The sequence below is a fragment of the Macaca fascicularis genome, chromosome 20, assembly GCF_037993035.2.
Source record: "Macaca fascicularis isolate 582-1 chromosome 20, T2T-MFA8v1.1".
Taxonomy (NCBI): Eukaryota; Metazoa; Chordata; class Mammalia; order Primates; family Cercopithecidae; genus Macaca; species Macaca fascicularis.
This window is the reverse complement of record NC_088394.1, coordinates 66,557,600-66,577,930: the sequence shown is the minus strand read 5'-3', so window position 1 is coordinate 66,577,930 and position 20,331 is coordinate 66,557,600.

The window sequence follows — 20,331 nt, the reverse complement described above, 5'->3', positions numbered from 1 at the left end:
TTCCAAAAGATCAAACCTTCAGCAAAGTTAGGTCTAGAATGAAGAGGAAGAGGAGGAGGAGGAGTCCTGAGAATCGACAGCCTGTTTCAAATGTTATTTCTCATTCTCGGCGGAGACACTGACATGTGCCTTTTGAAAGGGGATACTGCACCTTTAACCTTGACTCTGAATGCATTCTTAATTTGGGATGCAAGCTGAGGTTCAAAAATGGATAGCCTTTGGGTGGTGATTGGGGGGAGGGGTGTGGCTGGATTTATTTATGAGGTGTGTGGAAAATTTTGACATCACATGCTAGAGCCATTATTCACATGTTACATGACACGAGATTGGCCCTTTTAATGCAGCAACATCACATAAAAAATTTGATTTTGTCCTCTGACAGCAGGCTGGTCCTCGCCTGCTCTCCCACCGCCCCAGCGAAATGTAATCTTTTTAGGTTAAAGGCCACGGGAAAGTGATTGGAGCAGGCTTTCATCAGATCCCAGAAAGCTGGGTTTGGAACGAGCTCCCTCGGTCACCACCAGCTACAGGAGGGTGGGCATCGAGGGCTGGTTGTGAAGGAGTGTCTTCCGTGAGGAGAGCCCCCAGGACAGCCCAGACCCTGTCCCAGCCCTTCTCCACCACAGCTGCTCCCTGGCGGCCAGGTGAGAAATTGGCAGGGACTCCAAGCCGCTCAATTTCAAGAAACATTCACTTCTGCAGCATATATTAGCCCAGACTTCTGTCCAATCACGCAAAGCCATCTAATCTAATGAGATGCCTAATAAGAACCACACTAGAGGGTAAAAGACATCCAACACCTTTAGGTTGCACGGTCCTTTATTCAAAGCATTATTGTTCCCACGATTGTGCTTTGTAACCATGAGGCGATCCTGAAAGGGGACACAGGGACCCTCCCCTTTGCAAATGACAAAACTGAGGCCCTGTAAGAGTAGCCAGTGCCAGACCATTCACACCAAGTGACTGAACCCAGATCTCAGACTCAACAGCTTTACATCTTTCCTATTTAACCAATTATTCTATACCTTTTCCTGCATCCGATGGGAGTCTATAAAGGGCTATTGATTAGATGCTTTTATCTCATTTAAATAGGGTTTCAATATTACATAGAAATCTCTATGATCATCATCCCCCATCCAAACTTCGTGCCTTTCATTTTGAAATAATGTCATGGGGTACAGAAGTTCTCAGTTTATGTTCTAGGTAAATGAGAAGAGGTGCCTCTGTTCATCACCATTAAAAAAGTATCTAAAAATCCTGCCTTCACATGCTATTCACAAACACATCCAGGACTAGTTGGCTGCACTTTTATCGGCAACAAAGCAATCATCTCTTGAAGAGGAAGCTCAGTGCTTGGAATAAGTTTTGGCTCAAGCAAACACATACTTCAAACTGACCCCTCTCAGTGTCATGAGCCGCCAGCCAAGGGAGCAGTGGTACAGAGAGGTCTCAGGCTCAGGCCGCAGCCGGGAGTCTGGGAGGAGGATCAAATACCCTGAGCATCTGGCTCTGATACACATGCCAAGAAAACTCTCTCCAGACTCCAAAGACTATTCCCATGACTTTGCTTTGTCTGGAAATCCCATTGCTTGAATACAGCAGATTCATTCTCTTCGTTTTGAGGACCCCACTTGCTCAAGCAGCCAAAGCAGGCCGTTTAACAGCTGCTATTACCATGTTGGGGGCCAAGACCTGAGAGGCCCAAGCTCAGGCAGGGTGCAAATGAGTCCGTCTTCATTGGTTTTCGATGAGCCTGGAAATGCTGGCTTGGCTGATGAGAGATGACAAGAACAGAGAACCACCTTTCTATCTCATTAAAACCCTGAATAGAGAACCTTTCTATCTCATTAAAACCCTGATTGTTGCTAGGAAGAGCAGTACAACGTAACAGGTGTCCTACAGAATCTTGAAGAACAAAAATTGTGACCTCTGCTGCCCAGTTTCCAGAATGACCTGTTCCCTGATTTGATATTAGTCAACAGTCCCTTAACCAACCCAGAATTGCATTCAGAATTTCAATTCTTTGACAACAGATGTTTAAAAGTGTGAGTTAAGAGGTCCCTCTGGGCATGACTGAAATACAATTCTGCCTGGACAGAGGAGGATGGAGTAGACGGCCTCTCCCACTTCCTATTAGATTTCGCCCTATGCTGCTGGTGTAGGTTGGACCCTACAAAATTGCTGATATTTGAATGCTTTTGATCTATAAAATTGGCAAATCCATAAGGTTCAGCCTAATACAGCTCTGAATTTGGTAAATAGTTGGGTTTAACAAACAGCCATTGTGTGAATCATAGCAAATTGGGGACCAGCAGAACTTGGGACATTATTTCCAGCAGAAAAACGTGTTATATAATGTCATGATTGTATTATGTAACAAGTACCTAATTTTCTTTTGCCTCTAAAATACAAAGCATAACTTTTTTATTATTCATGCTCAGAGAAAAAAAATACTTATTTAAAATAGCACAAAGTATTACCCAAACCATTAAACCTCTTGCACAGCCACTGCCAATTTAGGGATGAAGATGAGGTCTAGAAGACAGATTCAGAGAGACTCATAAGTATCAAGTCAACAAAACTCTAGACGCCCAAACAGTATGAAAAAATAACGTTGCTGGTAGCAAAGAAATGAACCAATCTTGTCATATTCTCACTGTTTCTTCTTGCAGCCCATCATCCAAGGAAAACAGCCCAGGCAGTGGAAAATTACAGTTTTCCAATAAGAGAGACCAACCACAGCTTTGTAGTTTTCATTTCAGAATGAGTACACATGTCATGTCAGAAGAGAAACCCTGGCAGGATCTAGAAGTCACCTGATGCCAATGAGAGGAGGTGAGGACCCTACAAAGCTATGAGCCTTAGAGGGTCTCTGAGTCTGTGGTCGCCTCCACATATTGTAGTAATTGGAGTGCAAGGCAGGACAGCAGCAGGTCAAGGTCAGCCAGAGGTCATGGCACCTCTGCTGATGGGCTCCCTAATGGTCCAGATAATGCATGCTTTGGAGAGAGAGTGGGGACAAGGACATAAAGAGATGGCAAAGGGGACCCAAAACTGGCTCACAGCTTGTTCATGAAATCCTGGAGTAAAACAACCTTAACCCCTTCCTTGTTGGGGCTGTAACATGTCCTGGATCCCTTGCAGGGAGCTTCCAGGTTGAAGAAATGTTATGTGGAAAAGTGAAGGTCAGGCACCGTGGCTCATGCCTGTAATCCCAGTACTTTGAGAGACTGCGATGGGTGGATCACCTGAGGTCGGGAGTTCGAGACCACCCTGACCAACATGATGAAACCTTGTCTCTACTAAAAATACAAAAATTAGCTGGGCATGGTAGCACATGCCTGTAATCCCAGCTGCTTGGGAGGCTGAAGCAGGAGAATGGCTTGAACCCAGGAGGCAGAGGTTGCAGTGAGCCAAGATCACGCCATTGCACTCCAGGCTGGGTGACAAGAGTGAAACTCCATCTCAAAAAAACAAACAACAACAACAACAAAAACAGAAGTAGTGAAGCACTGTTTATGCAGGCCAGTTGTAGCATCCAAGATGTAGCAGCCAGTGCAGAGGCGAAAATTACTCTGAATTTTAAAGAATCGGGTTACACATTTGCAGCAGTCTCCTGACCTGCTCCTGTAGGACCACACCCCTCATGAACCTGTGTTTCTGGAACTGCAGATAGCGACAAATGGCAGAGGACCTATAGGTCCAACACAGGCTGCTGGTTGAATGTTTAGGATTGTCAAAATGCAAAAAGTCAGTTCTGCAGAGGTACAGGCCCAGGGAAGTCATTGGAAATTATAAATCTGTGATGGCCAGAGAATGGCTGAAATTTTCAAGTATGATTCATCATATGACAACGAAATTCAGAAGCCAACCAGGGTAGAGGCAGGGGGGCTGGTAGAGATTTGGATCTACACCTGGCTCTGCATGACCTTCAGTTTCTTCATCTAAAAATCACAATAATAGGAATTACTTGTGGATAAAACATGCTCATGTATAGGACAAGCCTTCTGAAGATTTTTTTTTTTTTTTTGAGATGGAATTGCACTCTTGTCTCCTAGGCTGGAGTGTAATGGTGCGACCTTGGCTCGCTGCAACCTCTGCCTCCTGGGTTCAAGCGATTCTCCTGCCTCAGCCTCCCTGGGCTTACAGGTGCTCGCCATGACATCCAGCTAATTTTTGTATTTTTTTAGTAGAGATGGGGTTTCACCATGTTGCCCAGGCTGGTCTCAAACTCCTGACCTGAAGTGATCCACCAGCCTTGGCCTCTCAAAATGCTGGGATTATAGGCGTGAGCCACCGCACTCGGTCCTTCTGAAGACTTTCAATAACTGTAAGGTAGTAATATCACTGTTGTCACTACTATAATGTTCAGACCAATTGTGCATTCAAGACTGGGCTTTGGTTTGTTGTGTTACTATTTATTGAAGTAATGAGATGGAAAACGTGGTCTCTGCTGGCATCGGAATTCCTCCAGAGGGCGGGGAGGGGAATCCTCTTTTTAGGGAAGATATTCTTGGTGAGATGCTTGGGGGGAAGGTGAGACCTCGAGGGCATGAGTGAGAAGTTAACAAGGTTGGGGGTAGCTAAGCTGAAATGCATTTAAAACAGGCCAAAATTTAAGGAGAAGGTGCATGCGAGGAAAAAAGGAAGAGGAGAGAGAAGAGACACCCCAAAAAATAGGAAATGGGAACCCAAAGCATAAAAGGACCCAGATAGTGATCCGTAAATTCTCCAGTCTTCCCAAAGTTTCAGTGCAGTCTACACACAAGCGCGTGCACACACACACACACACACACACACAGGCACACATCTTGTGGGAATGGTTTGTCTGAAGGAAATTCAGGAAGTTGGCTGAGCTCCTCAGCTCTGTTGTACATCACAGATGACAGAAGGACATCAAGACAATTTCTAACATGAATCGATTCAGCAGAAGCACAAGTGTGGGGCCAGGGGTAACCACAGGGTGCTTAAGCCCTTTGGAAATGTACAAAAGCACCATGAAGGGCATCTCATTCTCATGGGACATGTTTGGAGGGGGATGGAGCTTACCCACCTAGAGATTTTAGGACACAAAAACCCTGCCTGATGTCCTAGTCATTATACAAATTCTTTGGCATCTTCAAATGTCCTGCTAATATTAAATAATCAGAAACAGACTCCTAGAATACAGCTTTCCTAAATCCATGCTCCTCAGAGGAAGCTGCTCCAAGCATCAAATGTCATCAAAGCTGCCCCGAACCTGATGTGTCTATTTGGGTAATAGAGGTAAGACGGGAAGGCAACCCTAAGAAACATTCCACTTCTCCGACCCTCAATCTCTTTACATACAAAATGTCAATGAGTAATAGCCACTTCAAAGAACTGATACAATGACTAAATACGCAATATCTACAAAAGTGTTTCTGAACATGGGAAGATGCTACATGAGTGTAAATGATGTGTATCCTATTTAAAACTCCATAGGTGAATTCCTAAGTAGGCCCATATTACGAGAGCAGATAACATCAGGCATGTAGGGTGGAGCTACAGAGCATCCAGATAGCAGAGTTGGAATTGAGGCAGGTTTCTTTGGCCTTCCCTTGCAGGCAGCATTCTCAGCTGCAAAGGTGGAGAAGGGAAGAGAGATGTTGGCTGTGCTCGGGGAGCTGGTACCCAGGCTCCTTGTGCACCTGTTGCTCACATCCCCTGGAAACAGCAAAGACTCCACACTGAGATTCCCATGGGAAGAAAAAAGCCTTCCCTCGCTTCCTCTCAGGAAGAAAGGGATGCAGGAAAGTGACTTCATTTGGGCTCCAGTTCTTCCTTGAAACCTCCTGAGCAGAAGAGGAAATAGGACAGAATCAACCCCAAAGGCGATCTTCTGTCCTTTTGAAATTGCTTCCAGCTAAGCAGTGAAGAATGTGGGAGACAAAAAGCATCTCACTCTCCCATTTAAAAGAATCAAAAGTCCCAATATTGACTTTTGTCTTTCATTACCAAACACACACACAGGACACACATAACACTCACGAATAATAACAAAAATGACGAGGCCAGGTGTAGTGCCTACACCTGGAATCCCAACACTTTGGGAGGCTGAGGAGGGAGGATCTCCCTGAGATTAGCCTGAGCAACATAGCAAGACCCTGTCTCTACAAAAAGGAGTTAATTTTTATATTACAAAATTTAATATAAAACAATGTTTAATAATTATTTGATGAAATAATTGTTTGATAAAACAATGACTTCTATATAAATCATCTACAAATATGAGAATATCACAACCTCATAAGCCTCAGACATGTATTTATTAAAGACTGCCATCATGGCGCAAGACTGCTTTTTGTTGGCCCATAAATTACTATTGTAATTTTTTTTTTTTTTTTTAGATGGAGTCTCACTCTGTCGCCTGGGCTGGAGTGCAGTGACACTATTTCAGCTCACTGAAATCTCCACCTCCCGGGTTCAAGCAATTCTCCTGTCTCAGCCTTCCAAGTAGCTGGGACCACAGACGCACACCACCACGCGTGGCTAATTTTTGTATTTTTAGTGGAGACAGGGTTTCACCATATTGGTCAGACTGGTCTCGAACTCCCAACCTCAGGTGATCCACCTGCTTTGGCCTCCCAAAGAGCTGCAATTACAGGCATAAGCCACTGCGCTGGGCCTACTATTGTAATTTATGTTGTGCTTTTTTTCCTTCTTCCTCCTCTGCCTCCTCCTCTTCCTCTTTCCCCCTGTACTGAAGCTTGTCCATAAATTCTACTCATGCCAGTTAAAGTTAGAATAATGAAACATCAGGGTTCCTCCAAGACCACAGCCCCTGGGGCTTTCTCAATTGGTTTCTGAGTCTGACAGCACCATGGCCGTGTCATCCTTCTGAACTGCCCAACTCCACCTGCCCCTGGGCACCTGACCCAGAGTCAGCCAGCCTCCTCTGGACTGAAGTTCAGACTCCATCTACTCCCAAGAGAAAAACAGTGCCCATCCTTCTGTGTACGAGCAGGCCATGGGGAAGGGACACTCTGCTTTTTGATGATGGTTTCTGACACACAGACTCTGTAAAAGGCCCCTCAGCTCATGCGTCTCCGTTCTTCAGCCACTTGCCAGCCCTGGTAGTTATTCACACGAGGCTCCTCCCTTTAGAGTGCAATAACTATAACCTCCCCATAATGAGCAAAACCAACAGTGGTGACACTGCCTGGAAATGAATGCTACCACTTAGATTCTAATAAAAGAGAAGTTGGAACAAGCTGTACCAGGTGCCTTCTATTTGTACTTATATTCAATTATATAGCATATGTTTTTAGTGGAATTGTTAAAAAGGGATTTGTTTATTTTCATCGGCTGCATCTTTTATCCCCACTGGTAAAACAAAATCTTAGTTACTGACTCAGGCCCCTATCTCTGGTGCCTGAGCAATTCAAACCAGTTCAATGCAATTCTACAAATATTTATTGAGCTCCTAACACAGGGAATGACCAACAGATATTTTCTGAACAAATAAATGAAACAATATAATCCTCTAAGGTGGGAGGTGGGTTAAAGGGGTACACACAAAGGTGGTGATCAATCCTTTCTTCTGATAGATACTGGTCCTCCAAAAAAATTGGTTTGCAGCTAATTCTGCCAGCCAGGAGACAGCATAAACCAGGAAACAGTGGACTAGATCAAAAACTCAGGGCATGTGAATTTGAGTTTTGACACTGCTGCTAATTACTACATTATTCCTGGGCATATGATTTCATTTCCCTGTGTTTCCATTTCCGCAACCACTACAAAATGGGTGCAGAAGTCCAGACCCTCTTCTTGCTCTAAAGCTTGGCTCTGAATTACCTTTACAAATTCCAGAAGCGGTCAGCATCCCACTGATATGGTGATACATGTGCTGATGGGTCTACTTGACCCTGTTTTTTTTTGTAAGTGTGGTCATTGATGTATCTACAGTTGTCATAATTCCACAAAGACTCTTAGTGTGCAACAACACGCGACGCAACTTGGGTGTGTTCATTTTACTTTCTCTGCCTCAGTTTTCTTGCCTGAGTGAGTTCCTCGTAGCTCTCACATTCTGGCTTTCTCTAGTAGCTTAGTCAAAAGAAGGGCAAGGAGATGTGTGTAGAGGTCTACAGATTTGGATCTCTCCTCGCCATTAGAGGAAGAGCCCACCTGAAAGCTTGCATCCTGAAGTCATCCTTGTATATGAAGGACAGTGCGTTAGTCCTATCAAGGGGAACAAATGCATCAATGACCGTGGTGATGTGCCGAAGTCCTTAAAGCCCCGGGCTGTGGAAACTGTGCCTTAACAATATGTTAGCTGCAAAATGCATGACCTTAAAAAAAAAAATTAAGTTGATTCTTCATACAACCCCACTCCCAGGATGACGGTATCAAACTGTCAGAGATATTAGGCGATTCTGATGACCTCTTCAGGAAAGAAGGCCCAAGAGCTGACAAAGCAAAGGCCATCAAAAATGTGACTCCACAGGGAAGGGAGGGGCCGGGGAGCCCCCACGCCACACTCTACATATTTTGCTATGGGTGTTTCCCAGTGTAAGCAATGGCTTGAGATTTTCGGACATGTGAATTTGTCTTTTGATGACCATGACTTTCAAAAGTCTCACTTTGTGGTTGAGAGAATCCCCAGTATTTTCTAGCAGAAGCATTCCAGACATTGATGATAGGACACAAGGTGTTTGACTGGCAGGTGAACCTACACTAAACTCAGGGAAGAGAATGAGAAAGGAGAGACTAATACAGGTCGCAGCTCTGTCTGGGGTAAGTGACAGCACTAGACTCGAATGTCACACCGTAGGCACAAAGTACTACGAATGGACACTGCTCTACCCTTTTTTGATGGACACCAGAACTAAAGGTTGAAGAGGGATGTTTTCTAAACAAGACCAAAATAACAACAGACATTATTACAATAAGCAGGTATAGATTACATTTTATATCTTTATAGTAAATTATCAACAAAGCATTATGATTTCTTTTTGGTTTTGTTTTTTAACGGAGCCTCGCTCTGTTGACCAGGCTAGAGTGCAGTGGCACAATCTCAGCTCACTGCAACCTCCACCTCCCAGGTTCAAGCAATTCTCCTGCCTAAGCCTCCTGAGGAGCTGGGATTACAGGTGCCTGCCACTATGCCCGGCTAATTTTTGTATTTTTAGTAGAGACGGGGTTTCACCATATTGACCAGGCTGGTCTCGAACTCCTGACCTCAGGTGATCCACCTGCCTCGGCCTCCCAAAGTGCTGGGATTACAGGCGTTAGCTACCATGCTCGGACAACATTATTATTTCTAATATGCGAAGCTCCTATTAACCAATAAGAAAGAAGAACTCAAAAGCAAACAGGCAAAGATACCAGTAGAAATGTGTAGAACAGGAAATGCAAATAGCCAAGAAAGGGAAAGATACCCAGCTCCAGAGACGGCCCCGCAAATGTCATTAAAGCAACAATGGCATATCAGTGTTGAGGTATGTTGAGTTGAGGTATATTCAGTATTGAGGTATATCAGCTGTCATTGTTGACAGAACTTAAGACACTGATAATACCTAGTGCTGGCTACAGTGTTAAGAATGAAAGTACTCCCATATATTGCTGAAGGAAATAGAAATTGCTACAAGATTTAAGGAAAATAATCAAGTTGTGCTTATTAAAGACTAAAAACTCACTTACCCTTTGACATGATAATCACATTTATGAGAGCCTACTGAACAGAACAGAAGTAACAGCACAAATACATAAGAAAATATGTAGAAGGATGTTTTTTAATTCTTGAATGTTATGTTTTAAAAATCTTGATTCACCTAAAGCCTTATGAATAGGCAAATGGGTGTCTACATTTTGTTAGACCTATTCTGCAATTACAATTACTAAAAAGAACAAGACTTGAAAAGATGTTCTTTATATATTAGTAAGTTTTTAAAAGCACATTTCAGAGTAATATGTGTAATGTCAGTTTTATAAAGTAAAATAAAAGGAACAATTTTTCTGCGTGTGTGTCTGTGAACAAAGATAATGATATAGAAAGATATCCATCAAATTACTAGAAACAGCCAGGCGCAGTGGCTCATGCCTGTAATCCCAGCACTCTGGGAGGCCAAGGCATGCAGATGTCTTGAGCCCAGGAGTTTGAGAGCAGCCTGGGCAACATGGCAAAATTGTGTCTCTACAAAAATACAGAAATTAACTGGGAGTGGTGGCACACGTCTGTAACCCTAGCTACTCGGGAGAATGAGGTGGGAAGATCACTTTAGCCTGGGAGGCTGAGGCTCCAGTGAGCCGAGATTGTGCTACTGCACTCCAGCTTGGATGCCAGAGCAGACCCTGTTTCAAAAAACAAAAACAAAAACAAAACTAGAAACATAAATTACAAGGGGTGGGAGGAATGAGGATGAAGAGTGGAACATTAGTTATTTTCTATACACATATTTATATACCTTAGTATTATTTCGTTTGCTACAATTAAGATGTAATAAAACAGTAACAACAAAATGAAAATACTGAAAAACAAAAACTACACCAAGTTCTAACAGTTTTACCAATAAGATCCCTACAGATGGCAAGCCACCCAAGGATGGCCGCACAGTCCAAAATGGCACCTCTCACATAGGTGATACCCAGTAAATGTTTGTTGAATGGATGAGCATTAAGCGTTCAAAAGCCCGAATTAAATGCAGTTGAAAGAGGTGTAATTTCAGGGGCCAAGGGAAGCTTTATCCACACCTTTCTTTCCCTTCTCCATCCCTTAAGAAACAACAGCTTAGTATCTGGAAACTCATTTGATATAATTTACAACCCTCAGACACCCATTAGAAGCTTCTAGCATCATGGCAAATATGAGTCTCTTATTGAAAAATATGTGGATCTTGCACAATGCCTGGTCCCACCTGGGAGAAATGCAGCTGCTTCTATTTCATTTGGGGTAAAAACTGTGAATACTTCACCTTTCTGACATACTCTAACATCACTGCAAAGTCATTGTATGTTTTCTCTAAACTCTGTGAAATCTTCTATGGCCAAAACACTATACACATACTACATACACATTTACCACACCACACACCACACCACATACACATACACACACACACACACACACACACACACACACACAAACACCAGAGAGAGAGAGAGACCCATATATTTATTATATGATTATTTATGGTTTCAATTCTTAAGCGAGTATACTTCATGTATTACCTGTTGCTCCTCTGACACAATTTGAGAAAATACCATAACTACAGCTGTCATTCCACCTGCAAAACTTTTTCATAAGTACCTGTTTATATATTCTGATCTATTTTTATTTTTATTGTATTTTATTTTATTTTTTGAGATGGAGTCTCACTCTTGTTGCCCAGGCTGGAGTGCAATGGCACAATCTCGGCTCATTGTAACCTCCGCCTCCCAGGTTCAAGCGATTCTCCTGCCTCAGCCTCCGGAGTAGCTGGGACTACAGGTGCCTGCCATTATTTCTGGCTAATTTTTGTATTTTTAGCAGAGACGGCGTTTCACCAAGTTGGCCAGGCTGATCTCGAGCTCCTGACCATAGGTGATCCGCCTGCCTCTGCCTCTCAAAGTGCTGGAATTATAGGTGTGAGCTACCGCGCCTGGCCATTCTGGTATGTTTTTACGCATCTATCTTTCCATCAAGACTGCCACCTTCTAGAAGGTAAGCACTGTGATGTTTTCATCTTTGCACATCATAGATGCTCAGTCACCGTTCGTGGAATGGATGAGTGGGCCGATAGGTGGAAATCACTTATTCATTCGTTGATGAGACAAACTTGTTAAGTACCAATGATGTACAGGGCACTGCCCTAGCAATGAGACATAGCAATGGACAAAATAGTCAAAATCCCTGCCCTTCTAGAGCTTGTATTCTAGTGGGAGGTCACAAAGAGATGCACATATAATATAATGCCGGGTGGCATGTAAAGAAAAGGACAGCAGAGTAAAGAGACAGAGGGTGATGGGGGTACTTCTTCAGCTCAGGTGGTCATAGAAGGCCTCTCTGAGAAGGTGACTTGCTCAGAGACTTCCATGAAATAAGGGAACATATATTTCTCCATTCTCAGGCTGCTAATAAAGACACCTGAGACTGGGTAATTTGTAAAGAAAAGAGGTTTAATTGACACACAGTTCCATATGGCTCAGGAGGCCTCAGGAAACTTACAATCATGGTGGAAGGCACCTCTTCACAGGGTGGCAGGAGACAGAATGAGTGCCAAGCAAAGGGCAAGCCCCTTATAAAACCATCAGCTCTTATAAGAACTCACTGTCACAAGGACAGCAGGGCAGAAATCGCTCCCATGATTCAATTATCTCCATCTGGTCCTGCCCTTGACACATGAGGATTATTGTAATTCAAGGTGAGATTTGGGTGGGGACACAGAGCCAAACCATATCAGAGCACATATGGAGTAGAACATTCCAGGCATAGGCAAGAGCAAGTGCAAAGTTCCAGAGATAGGAGCATGACTGGCACAACTGAGGAACAGGAGGAAAGCCAGTGTGACCACAGCACAGTGAGAGAACAAGAGATCAGAGATGGAGCCAGAGTGAGATGTGCAAGGCTCTGAGGTCACAGCTTGAGTTCCGCTGAATAGTGTTGGCATTTGGGGCAATATGGGGAAAGTGGGTCAGTCCTTGTACAGATAAACAGTCAGGTTTTCCCAAGAAGGGCAAGCTTAGGGGCAGGGTTGGGACGGGGATTAGTTGTCAGCCCATAACATTGGTTGGTGGGGGGGTCAAGTAAATCAAATGAGCCCCAATGTGCCATCCCACACTAAGTTCTCAAGGCCTCCCCACTGACACTTTGACCTTTGCTTCCTCATTGTTTGCCCTTTTTTAAAATCATCATTTTAACAGCCTTTATGCAAAATGTTACACTTTTTAAAAATCGGTGAAGCATGCCACTTTTCGAGACCAAGGGGAACCCTCTCCACCTCCCCAAGCCCTCTCCAGCTTTGGCACTGCCCTGACCCTTTTGGGGGAAATGGTTATTGGCTGTGAACTAGAAGGAATTCATCATCCCGTCAGCAGATCTGAGCCTAACTCAAGGGAATGCCAGCATTCCATCCAATCCCACCAACCATGTGATGGGGTGAGGAGGATGGAGGAAATGTCACTGAGCTTCTGGTCTAGAAGCAGGTGCAACATAAGCAAAACCAAAACTAAAAATAGCTGTCATGGAAATGTTTTAGTGGGTACAAAGAAGCACTGTGAATTCAGAGAAAAGGAGTGGCCACATCCAGCAGGAGCACCCCAGAAGAGGCAGCAGGGACCGCTGGCATTTCAGCTGTGGATGCCTCTATTATCATAGAAGTTGCCCCAGAAGTTGAGTCGTGTGAATACATCATTTTTCATTACTCTACAAGCCTGTTCTCCCCACGTGTGACACAAGGCCATCTGACTACCAGTACCTTTTGACTGAGTCTCCCTCCCTTCTTCCCTCCTTTCTTCCCCACTTTCTTCCCTTTTTTTCAGCCCAAGAGCATTCAGATTCACTGACAGCCAAATTTAGGAAAATGCCCAAGATATGTTTTAGAAATATCTATAACCATCAAGCTAATTGCACCAACATAATCTGTTAACAGTTGCTAAAAATGATCCATGGTCTTGCTGTGTCTCTCAGGCTAGGGTGCAGTAGCACAGTCATAGCTCACTGCAGCCTCCATCTCCTGGGATCAAGCAATCCTCTTGCCTTAGCACTCCCAAGTAGCTGGGCCTACAGGCACATTCCACCATGCCCCAATTTTGTTTGTTTGTTTGTTTGTTTGTTTGTTTTGGTAGAAGCAGAGTTTTTCCATGTTGCCCAGGCTGGTCTTGAACTCCTGAGCTCAAGCAATCCACCTACGTCAGCCTCCCAGAATGCTGTGATTACAGGCGTAAGCCACTGCACTCAGTCAAAGTATCAATTTTCTAAGGAAAGACACCCCACCTACCCACCCATTCACATGGGACTCTAACGTCTTTTTTTTCCAACGTACATTTTGGACGGGCATCGTACCAGGCCCTGTGCTAGGTTACATGTAGCCATCGAATCTTCCTAGAAATCCCCATGAACTTTGTACCATTATTACCACCATTTTACATTCAAGGATCACTTGCCTCAAATCACATACCTACAAATGGAGGATTCAGGGTTCAAAATGAGGGTATAATGTCTGTGCTAGGGGGCTGACACTCAGAAACCCTAACTCTCAATATCAACCTTTCTATGAAGGGCGGAGCAGGGGCAGGAAGACGTGGGCACCGAAGAGTCCTGTTTGCTTCTTGAGAACACTCCATGAGGAAGGCTTTGGAAGAAAAAGGGGAAAAAAGGTTAAAACCATCTACTTGGATCATGAGCGCATGCTCATTTTCAAAATAAAACAACTTCTTTGTGAGAATAATTGAGAAATAAATGTGGTAGGGAGGACTGTTGAATTTCATTTTGGTAGAGAAACTGATGGTAGTTGAAATTCTTGTTTTATTGCTATTGTTGTAAGTATTGCTATCCATGTTGAATAGTTTCAAATATCAGACAAAAAGAAGAGTTTGATGTGTTAGAAAGCCAGCCTGTAAGCTTCTGTGAGTGAGGAGTCCTTCTACTTTATGCTTCAGGTATATAGAAGATGGATGGACACATGAATACAAGGTAAGGCAAGAAATAGACACCCACAAACACTGTCCAGTGTGTGGACAATGGCACGCTAGTCAGCATTCGATAAATGTCAGTTGAAAGGAAATGAGCTGAATGAATCTGAAGGTGGCATACGTAATGGGATGAGCCTGGGTAAGAGATTTAAGAGCTTGAAGCAGACACCCTTGATTACGTGATGTACAACCATTTCAGCATGTTAGTTTAGAGGGGAGGGGAAAGAGGCAGTGGCTTAAGTTTCCAGAGCCAGAGGAACAACTTAGAAGAGAAAGAATTAAGAGTGGAAAGGGAGCATATAGTATGCAGAGTATATAACCTACAAGGACAGTAACCTAGCATTCTGAGAAACCTTAGGATAGAAATTGCTGGAAAAAGGAAGCCAGTCCTGAGGACATCCAGAAGTTTAAGAGTCACAGCAAACTACTATGTAGAGAAGCAGCATTGATAACAATTGATTATTGACCCAGTGCTGGACAGATTTTGTTCTGTCATCTGTGTTGTTTGGCTTGGGTTTGTTTCTGAAACGCACTTGTAGTAAGCATTAAGTGCAATGTTTTCTAAAACAGGGGTTGATGGGAAGATGGGAGGCGGTGCCAAACCACCGATTCCTGCTCTTCTTTGCTGTCGGAATGGAGGTGACCCTGCCACAATCTCAAGGTGCAGGTAGAGTTCCCGGGAGGAATTAAAAGGCCTCTTTAAGGCTACTCCTGAGGCTGAAACCTCTTTTCAGTGACAAGCATCATCAAAGCTGTAATGCAGGTCGGCTGCACCGGGCAAATGCAGCATACGGTGACGCGGTAACCTCCCTGAAACGGCAATGAAAATGCACCTGACCCAGGGAGGTGCCACTGTGTGGAAGCCTGCCCCTTCCTCAGTAGGGAAAAGATGGCCTGACCTGCAGCTTCATTCAAAGGAGTCCACGTCCCCTCACCTAGGTTGCAGCAGGTCCCGTCATCCACACAGAGACTCCAAAGCCCAAGCTGGAGCTGTCACGGATTTATGAGCTCCTCTCCACATGGCTCTGTCTGTTTCACGGTGCTGCTTCTCACTGAGCCTACTTCATCATTTAAATTATTAACAGTGAAAGTGCATTGACTGGGAGAGTCGGTGGAATACAGGATCCTGAAGAGGGTGGAAGGGCCTCAATACAGTTTCATCCCTCTCATGCGACTCACCCTCACCAGTCTCCAGATCTGGGCAAGCACGGAATAAACAGAGGAGATTTTTAAGGAAGTTTCTCTTTAGGCTCTACTGATTAAAAAAAGAAAAGAAAAGAAAGAAAAAGCTCCATTACTTAACTTAACGTCATCCCCATCCAGCCTTCCCTGTGGCCACCTACCTACGCTGATATTTTATTGCTTTGCTTGGTAGCACTTCAAGGGAATAAAAGCATTTTCTTGCACTCCACACATTGCAGTGCCTAACTCCTCAGCCCTTGCAACAAAGAGGCAAATCTAAAATGCGAAGGTTGGTCACATGTATTTTGGCCTTAGGATGAAGTCCTGGCTGTTACAGTCGTTATATGAGGCTTAATATTCAGTATTTATTTTCCAGGTTGCCCTAAATCCAGGCACAGCCTCCCCGCCACCTCCCCTTCCATTGACCCTGTTAACCCTGAAAAGAGAGTTAAATCCTATGACTCAAGCCTAGCCTTGCAAAACTGAAGCTGTAGCTCTCAATCAAATAGTCTCTTGCCATTTTTAATAAATTGGAATGGGGATTAATCTTGGGAGTATTTGGGCCCCTGATGAAACATTCTCTTTCAGGGAAAATCAAAATTTTCCTATTTGTATAGAAAGTTTACAAATAAAGATTCCTTAACAAGGTAAGTCTTTATTTATTTGGTTATTAACCTGGATAACCTCTAAGGGTTCTGAAATCTAATGATTTCTTTGAGTTGCATTTGTCAAGTTCTTACCATCTTGCCAAATTACTTCAGGCAACAGCAATATCTAATGTTTTTACAGCATTTTATAGAGAGTTTTTAAAGCACTTTTACACATTCATTATCCTATTTAAGCCTTAATGCAACCCTATACATGATGGTATTTATTATTCCTGTTGCAAAAGAAGAAATGGAAGCTCAAAGAGATTAAAAGCCTTAGCTAAGGTCATTGAACAACAACAAAAAAAAAATGGAAGAGCTTGAACTATCAGGGAAATCTTAGAACTGAATTCAAGTCTAGACTCTGTTACTAAACAGCTGTATGGTCTTGAGTACATCACTCACCATTCTGAGCTTGTCTAGCTGTAAAAGAGGTTAGTTAACTAGCTGATCATCTCCATGGCCTTCCAAAGCCCTAAAATTCTACTACTTTTACTATACACCTATAACGAATAAATAAAAATTTACTATATACCTATAATACTAAATTCTTCCTTTCTCTGGGCCTCATGCCTCCATCCAAAAATAAAAGGATTATATGAACTACACAGGAGGCCTGAGATTAAAAACAATCAGTGTGGCACACTAAGGAACTTTAAAAATACAAAGATATCAAACGGAAAAAAATTTTCATGATCCAAAGCTCAGTGCATGGTCACATTATAGTGTGACAGTACCAGAACTCTTACCCTCTACTGACATTTCGTTAATATTTTTGTCCCTCTGTTGTGATGAAAACCAAGATAGAATTTGCTTTAGGATTTAGTTTTTGAGACCACAGCTAGCTCTTACCTTTCTCCTGAATTAGAGCCCTCCATTTGAGACATCTGTATCTACCTTGGCCAAAGCCCCACCAGCCCTTCTTTCTGAGTGATCTAAAAGTGATAGGGACAGCCTCAATTTCCCAGGTCACATCAGTGCCATAGTTAGTGGCTAATACCCATGAAAGCAAAGTTGATCTTCAGTCCCTTCCTTTTTTTTTTTTTTTCTTTTGAGATGGAGTCTTGCTCTGTCACCCGGGCTGGAGTGGCAGTGGCACGATCTCAGCTCACTACAACCTCTGCCTCCCGGGTTCAAGTGATTCTCCTGCCTCAGCCTCCGGAGTAGCTAGGACAACAGGCACGCACCAACACGCCTGGCTGATTGTTGTATTTTTAATAGAGATGGGGTTTCATCATGTTGGCCAGGCTGGTCTCGAACTCCTGACCTCCTGATCCGCCCACCTCTGCCTCCCAAAGTGCTGGGATTATAGGCGTGAGCCACCGTGCCCGGTCCCCTTCCCTTTCTAACAGGCAGGAGACTATCTGTCTCATAATGACTTTGTTCCCTCTGTTGTGATGGTATCTTTTGGCAGTTCAGTGGTTTTCCACCATTTGGGAGACATGTCCAATTCCCAAGCCTCACTTGGCTCTGACCATCTCAGAACACAACTCTAGTTGAGTGTTTGTGTGTGGAGACCGTGCTGAACTTTTTATCTGCATTTCATCTTTGCAACGATTCTCTTACTATCACCATTTGTGGATGAGAAAACAGAGGCATGAAGAGATTAAATAACCTACCCCCAAGGTTATATGGCTAATGAGTAGTAGAGTCTAGAATTCAAACCCAAACAGGCTGATTCTGAAGCTTATGGTGGTCTTTACCACCACACTGTTGCCCACTCATTCACTAACCAGGGCAGTGGAGACATCTCCAAAGGGCTGTATTCTCTAGATACATATTCCCCATCACTGAAAGGATGCAAACATGGGCTGGGCCTCCACCTGGCTTCAAACGCTAAGCTCCCATGGCTAAAAATCTGTCTTGGAAACACTCTTACTTCCCCTTTGGGTGTTCTGTCTGCTCCTTATATCCTTCCTCTGTCCTCCTGGCATAAAACATTTATTTTCTTCCCGTGCTCCCATTACACTGCTTGCCCTCCTATATTTACCACAATACACTATAGAAATTGTGTTCTTCCTCCTCTAGAAAGTCTTGCAAACTGGCTGCCTTCGTTGACCCCTGATCATAGACATGTTTGTTTGGGCAGCTATTACATTATAATAAACAGATGCGGCAGGGATCTCCAGTCTGCCACAGTCCCCTCCACTCCCTATTGCCTCATCCCTACCAGGTCACACATTGGTATGAGCTGTCTGCCCTCTGATGGAATTGAAGGTTTAACCCTGTAAGAACTAGCCCTTTTCTACTATAGACTATACTTTATTCATCTCAGTATCCTCCTAGCATAGCAGCCTCGCATACTACCAGAAAAACAGCTCAATAGATGTTTGATAAATGAGTGAGTGAAAGAACAGATGAACACACGAAGACTGCCAGGCAGCCTAAAGATCCACCGGCCACAAAGGTGACAGATAAGGCAGCAACTCTTTGGGCAGCCTTAATCTCTTTATGCCTGTTAACTCAATTTATAAAGCAGATATGATAATACTTACCTACTTCTCACTAGGGCACCACATGAAATAATTAGCTAATATCTACAAGGTATTATCTGCACTAAGTGGTAGATATTACTCCTACTGTGAATGCTCAGCTTTGGGCCTCCAAAGAATCTACTTTAAATAGAGCTGGAAAACTAAACAAGATTTAGCCAGTCTTTCCTTCTGGTTCTGCAAATATTCAGATACCGAACTAGGAATATGTAACACCTTTCTCAGAGCAAACTGATCCCTTGCTGTCTCTCTGTCTTCTCTCTCCCCATCCCCCTGCCAACTGTATCATCCCTATCTCTCTCTCTCTCTCTCTCTCTCTCTCTCTCTCTCTCTGTCTCTGTCTCTGTCTCTTTCTCTCTCTCTCTGTTAAGGTAATGTTTGGACTGGAGACAAAATGCACTAATAAGCGAGCCAGGATTCTCAACTGGGTGAACTGCAATGTCTGAGCAGCACACTAGTTCCCCATAGAGGACAGTGGTCAGGACTGGGGGCCTCTCTCAATTCTGGGCATGTTTCATCTCTTGATCAGGGAATTGGTTGCATAGGGGAAAATCAGTTGAACTGCATACTTATCATTTGTGTGTTTTTCTGTAAGTACATTTCCGTAAAACTGAAAAAAAAAAAAAAAAGGAAAAAGAGTAACTCATGCAGTCTGAAAAACAATGGGCATTTCATACCCCTTCCTTCATTAAACCTAGAGACATTTACCCACTCATAGTAGGATTTTACCAAACACAAGCTCTCTGAAGCAGACACTCCTCTGCAGTCCATCCCACAGCACTCATCAGACAGCCGTAGCTCTTGCACCATGCCAGAAATCTGCCTTGCTAGCCGTGCCAATGGTCATTAGCATAACCTGCTTCCTTTTCCTGTACCTCAGACCCAGTAAGTCCTTCGATACTCAAGAACTCCTTCCAGGAGCGGAGACACAGATCATGGCTATCAGATAGGTCCCTTGGCAGCTCAGCTCCAGGCAAGATTTGTTCCCTTGTTTGTCTGGAGCTTTGGTTTTAATTTGTAATGTTTGCTTAATCTACTATTAGTTGGACTGAATTTAATTTAACTCATTGTAGCAATTCATTTCTTTCAATCTCCTGTTATTGGGTATCACTCTTAAGTTGTAAGTGAGTTTGCCTTCCCTAATCATCATGTAGGAATCTGTTGGCCCAGTTATTTCTCTTTGCGAGTAACATCTGCAATTAAAAATGTATATAATTGCAGAGAGAGCAGAGTGATGAGAATGCTGAATGGGATCTGTATCTTCCATTTTTTTCATTAGCTTTTATATTTTAAGTGAAATCAGGCAAAGTGCTGGTAAGGAGTTACTTCCTCTCCCACCCCCACCATTGTCAACTGCCAAATGGAGAGCCAATAAATGGTAG